The sequence below is a fragment of the Lactuca serriola genome, chromosome 9, assembly GCF_051521515.1.
Source record: "Lactuca serriola cultivar US96UC23 chromosome 9, Lser_US96UC23_V15, whole genome shotgun sequence".
In the NCBI taxonomy this organism is placed as follows: domain Eukaryota; kingdom Viridiplantae; phylum Streptophyta; class Magnoliopsida; order Asterales; family Asteraceae; genus Lactuca; species Lactuca serriola.
Window position 1 is genome coordinate 151,191,818 of NC_136416.1, and position 6,426 is coordinate 151,198,243.

Here is a 6,426-nt window from a genome sequence, read left to right on the forward strand (position 1 = left end):
GCTTTTGTCAAATCTTTAATGATGTTTTTATCAATATTTGGCCACTTAAGTCTGTGCATAAAGTCGGTTTCAGAGTCATAAAAATATAACTGTAAGTACCTAGGTTTTCCATCCCTTGGTACTAATTGGTCGATTTTGTGATATATTGTTCCATTGGCTCGAAATGTATATACCCCAGATTTCATATTAGCCAATTCTTCATCCAACTCTACCCCCATAGATGTGAAAGAAAAGTTTGTATTGTAAGCACGTATGTTATCTCTAAACATTTTCCCTTTTTCATTTTGCGATGTGAAAAGATCATACAGCTCTGGCGGAATATGGGTAGATGCTAACTTTGTTTTCCCACTCATGCAGCAGAAGGTGGCAAATTCATGTTTGAAACGTTTTGCTCCACAATGAATACATGTATTGCATTCCTCTAAAACAGAATGGACTATGGGGATACCATCGAAAACATCATGGTATGGATCACCACAAGCTCCTGTATTTATGATACATAAACAAAATATTAATTTTAAACAGTAAATAAAAAAGATGTAATCGTTCATTTAAAGTAAACATTGTTTAATTATAATAAAATCGAAAACAAACCATTTGATGTTTCATGTGTTAAAACTGAACATATTTGGGTGTTTTCTTCATTGTTTCGTCGTTGCTGATCTCTTAGAAGCATTATCTTCTTTTGTTTATTTTGTTCATAATAATTTCTGTTAATATCTTTCCTACTTTGTGGAATGATACTTTCTTTTCCTAGCTGTTTTTCTTTGTTTCGTGCATAATATTGTTGATTAACTTTTTTCCGATTTTCTTTACTACTTTGGGAAGCGTCACCACTATCAACTTTTTGCATTTTGTTTTTTCCAAATCGACCTTGCCAATACTCTCTGTTGTACATTTTTCTTTTTTCTGCAACAATTTTAGTAATATTATCATATTTCTTATATATATTTTTCAATTCAATAATGAAAAGCAGAACATACCTTTCGCATTATCTAAAAGAATTTCTTTAAATTGACGATTTTGATTTTGAACGTCGTCGATTCTCATTTCAAGCTATAAAAAATATAAGACAACATTATACATTATAGCAATCCCATAAGTTAATTTGTTCAATACTCTTAATATTATCAAAAACAATAGAAATTCAACATAATATATTTAGTGTTTCAAGATTCCAACAGATAACATAAATTAATAAGCAAAACAGCCAAAACAACCCTCAAAATGTATATGGAGGACAATAAAGTAACAAAAACAACAACATAGTTCAACAACCAAAACAACAACACAAATAACCCTCCAAAACTTTCACCCAACAAATTCCTAATAAGTTCACAACCCTCCTAGATGTATCATCCTAACATATTCCTAATAAGTTCTGCTTCTGGCATGATCGGATGAAACGAAACCCTTGAAATGTATGTTGAGAATAGATAATTCACTGAAAATCAATTTTATGTATGTTAATAAAAAAAGATAACTATTTTTGGGGGATTAAAAGTGAATTAGGTTTAAACTTACCTCCTCCTTGTTCGCAAAATTTTACTTGGGATACATATATGACCCATTGGTATACAATTGCTCGAGCAAGCATAGCAAGTGAGGCTTCAGGAGTGAGATTCAAGATCAGATTGATTACAAAACCCCTATTAAAAATTAAAAATATATAAATATAAAGTATAAGTTCTAATGAACATGGTAAATTAAATAAAATAATCTTTTAATTCATTAAGAAAAATACAATATAATAACTTACGATTGACCTTGAAGAGTCATTTCAATTGCAAAATGATGGCCTAAAAGACGTCCGCTTATAACTTTCCCAACAATGTCTGAATCAACAATGTCGATTACCATATGCTTCCGCTATTGGCTCGATCATGTATGCTATGACTTGTACTCACCCTAATGTGGCCTTTGCTTTGAGCATGGTCAGCATATATCAGGGAAACCTTGGCAAGGCTCACTAGACTGCGGTAAAGACCATTCTCAAGTACCTACGGAGGACTAAGGACTGGATTCTTACCCTCGGTGGGAGTGATGACTTGAGAGTAGCAGGGTATACTGATGCTAGCTTTCAGACTGATAGGGATAATTTCCACTCTCAGTCAGGCTGGGTCTTTACCCTAAATGGAGGAGCAATTACATGGAAAAGTTCCAAGCAGGAGACAGTAGTTGATTCTACTTGTGAATCAGAGTACATAGCAGCGAGTGAAGCGACAAAGGAGGCGATATGGCTGAAGAACCTCATTGGAGACCTTGGGGTTGTACCAGCTATACAGGAGCCTAGGGAGATTTTCTGTGACAGCAATAGTGCGGTTGCCTTAGCCAAGGAACCAAGAGATCACGGTAGATCCAGCCACATTGACAAAAAAAATATCACTTCATAAGACACAAGATAGAAGAAGGACTCCTTGTGGCAAAGAGGGTATCGTCAGAAGAGAATCTTGCAGATCCCCTCACGAAGGGACTGACTATGGTTAGGGATTTGCAGCATGCGAAAAGCATCGGGCTGAGAGACGATATTACTTTTAATAATTAGATTGTTTTCTGAAACTTGTAGAATGTAATTAACATTTGATGATTAAATAAAAGTTGTTATTTATTTATGATTAAAGTGTTACTATCCTATGTTGATCGTTTACTGTTGTTTCAATTTTGCATGTTTTGACTTCCAGAATAATTATTTTATTCAAACTCTCCTCAGTCGGTCATACGTTGGAAGTAGGTATTGAATTAAGATTGTCATGAATCTGGCTTGTAAGATTTGTCTAAGGTGAATTAGACATAGAAATGGTTGCTGCAACATTCATGAGTGCTCATAAGTTCTGAGTATTGGATTAAACCCACACTCACTTGTATCACTTCATGGAATTTATCTCGAGTGATCGTGAGACGGTAATATCATATATATATATATATATATATATATATATATATATATATATATATCTTCAAACATAGAGATATGAGTCGTTGACTATGAGTTGCTTATCCATTGATTGTACGAAAACGCATCAGTAACTTGATGTCATAAAATGTGCTTTTATGTATAATTCAACTAGTAGTTAGTACAAGCATATGAGTCGAAGTTTATCTGTTCCTTCTAGCAATAGAAGCGATATCTGGGCCCCTCAATGATTTGGTTTTGACTTATGTACCGGGCCCGGTCAGAACCTAATTGATGTGTTCAATTTAGTTCTATGTCAAACAAATCAGAGATCAAGAAACAACTGCTGGACAATAAGTACGACATTGTTCCATGTATTTGTCCGGCTGATATCTTTAGAACAGAGGATTATATGATCACTTATCTAAAATGGCACTTCATAGTTCAACAGAGATTTAAAAGAGCTACGATTGTTGGTTGGTTCTTGAAGTTATACTTGCAACTATAGTTATCAGACTTATCCAAGTGGGAGACTGTTGGATAAGGTGTCTAAGTTCGTAACTATATTTGGTATGAACTTGACCCGACCCGGCATGGTTCATTTGGGTTGTACTTCACCTAACAATTTGTATGGGTATACTTTTGAGAATAAGATGTTTATGATCTATTAATACATTATAAGTTATAATATATTAATAGGAAATTATATTATTCAATTAGTGTTGATCAAGAATTAATTTTGGAATTAATCTAATGATCAAAAGAGGCTAATTAAATATGGACTCTTACATATATATATATATATATATATATATATATATATATATATATATATATATATATGGGTTAGGCTAAGATTTATTTAGGATGGACTAAGAGTATATGGAAGTCCATGGATCTTTTAACCCATGGATCCTAGGTAAATGAAGAGTCATGGGTATTAGGGTTTAACCCTAATCCTTCATAGTATATAAAGAGGTCCTTGGTTCTAGAATTGGCACTAGTGTGCGTGAGAAACAAGGGTGGGCCGATTCTAGCAAGCATCATATTCTCTCAAGTATTTCCAAGTTGTTTTGGGTGATTTGTGACACCACTTGAGGCATCCACACTATTGGTTCTAGGCTCTAAAACTCCAAGCAATCAACCACAAAAGAAAGGTATGTTATTCTACTTAAAGTTTTATATTATTAGTACCCCATAACATGCTAGTTAGGTTGTAAACCTTGGAAATCAAATTTGCATGTATTTTAGAGAAAACATAGATCCAAGGTTTCTAGAGTTGCATGTACACCATAGTAGTGTTAGAATGCTCAAAACCCAACAATATTATGGTTAATGTAGGAGACATCTCTATTTTCCCCCGAAAATCTTTAGAATTACCACAGCTTAGCTTTCAATTCACCTCTGACCATCAAATGAAATGTGAATAATTCGTCCTCTTCTCTTTGAAAGAAGGGGCTCTTCCGGTTCTATCGTTGCTTGAAACAATTTTGTCTTCTCCATATTACTATATCTCTAGAGTCAATAATTTTATATGAGGAACTACTGAACTCAATCACTTGTTGCCGTTGCTCTTCATTTTTCTATTGAGGTCTATCCTATAGAGCTATTTAAATTGGATCGGTGATCGATTTCTAGGTTTCATCGTAAACTTAATTGGCTACTTCCAATTACGTAAATCAATAGTTCAAACCGCACTCAAAGGTAGGGAATTTCTCATTTTTATAGGAACTTTTGTACCAGAAACAATGGTATCTCCAATTACAGCCCCCCTGGGATGTAAAATATATCTCTTCTCACCATCCCTATAGTGTATGAGACAAATGTATGCATTTCAATTCGGGTCGTATTCTCTGGTTACCATTCTACCATATATGTCTTTTTCATTTCGTCAAAAATATATTTTACGGTATAGACACTTATGACCTCCCCCTCTATGTCCTGCGGTAATGATTCCTCTGGCATTACGACCTTTACCACAATGATGTTGTCAATAGATTAAATTATTTCGTGGATTGGATTTCACTTTACTGTCTACGGATCCATTACCTGTGCTTGGGGTAAAAGTTTTGTATAAATGTATCGCCATGCTATAAAGTATTTTGATTTAAGTTCTTTTCTTTCTAAGAGGTGGAATAGATTAACCCGGTTGAAGCGTAATGATCACACGTCTGTAATGCATTTTCTGTCCCATAATGGGTCCCATTATTCTAGCCTTTCCCCGAAGTCGATGAGTATTCATCGTGATTACCTTGACACCAAAGAAGAGTTCGACCTAATGCTTTATTTCTGTCCTAGTTGATCCTGATTCGACATTAGAAGTATATTGATTTTTCCCCAATAACTGAATACTTTTGTCAGTAAATACTGCATACCTAATTCCATCCATAAATCGATTTGATTCCCTATGAGTTCTAGTCTCAATAAGACTACTAATTCTTACTGTTCATATAGTATGATACGAATATGCCACATCAATTCGTTATGTATGGATGATGAGATTTAATTGATACAGAGCTAATTCCAATAGACTTATTGGAGGGTCCCATTGGCGTGCATCCAGTAGGAATTGAACCTGCGAATTCGCCAATTATGAGTTTAGTGCTTTAACCATTCAGCCAAGGATGCTTAGCCGGTCGTAGTGAATGACCGGATTCCAATTCAAATGGAATCTTTCAACTAAAGCAATGAGATGCTTAAATGGAATTCTTTTAGTTCTAATAAATCAGGAGGAATTTAATGAGAGGACATGAATTCAAGTCCTGGATTTTAGAATTGAGTGAGATATTGAAAGAGATCAAGAATTCTCACTATTTCTTAGATTCCTGGACCCAATTCAATTTAGTAGGATCTTTCTTTCACATTTTTTTTCCACCAAGAACGTTTTATAAAACTTTTTGATTCCCGAATTTGGAGTATCCCTGATGTAGAGGAAATCAATAACGTTGTATAAGTAAATATATAACCTACAGAAAAGTGGGCTAATCCAACCAATCTTGCTTGTACAATGGAAAATGCCACCGATTTATCTCTCCAACGAATCAAATTGGCCATTGGTGTGCGTTCATGAGCCCATGCTAAAGTTTAAATAAATTCCTGGCAATATCCACGCCAAGAAATTAAAAACATAAATCCAGTAGCCCAAACCAGATGTCCAAATAAAAACATCCCTGCCCAGACTGATAAAACTATTCATACCAAAAGGGTTATATCCATTAATAAGTGGCGCACTCTAATATGATCAGATTTATAAGTAACCATCTCTTGTAAAAAATAAGCGACACGAAAGCCCTCTAAAGCCCAAACCTCAATTTCTCCAACTCGTTGTCCCCCTTTCTTGGCCCTTCCTTTAAAGGGTTGTTGTGTAAGATGTGAATAACGCCCACTAGAATGCCCAGATAGATCTCAACAACACCACTTCTTATATCCACTTATCTTTCAGGAGTATATTTATGTACTTGCTCATGATCATGGTTTAACTAGATCGATTTTGTTGGAAAATGCAGGTTATGACAATAAATCCAGCTAAGTTT

The 6,426-nt window shown here is 34.6% G+C and overlaps 1 long non-coding RNA gene across 1 annotated transcript; it reads right to left on the reverse strand.

The window, feature by feature from the left end:
- Positions 1–1,138: 1,138 nt before the first annotated feature.
- LOC145076191 (uncharacterized) lies at positions 1,139–1,830 on the reverse strand. Its single transcript, XR_013692622.1, has 3 exons — positions 1,760–1,830; positions 1,525–1,649; positions 1,139–1,444 (listed from the first exon to the last, which is right to left on the reverse strand). It is a non-coding gene; the product is annotated as an uncharacterized LOC145076191 (long non-coding RNA).
- Between the last annotated feature and the right edge of the window lie 4,596 nt (positions 1,831–6,426).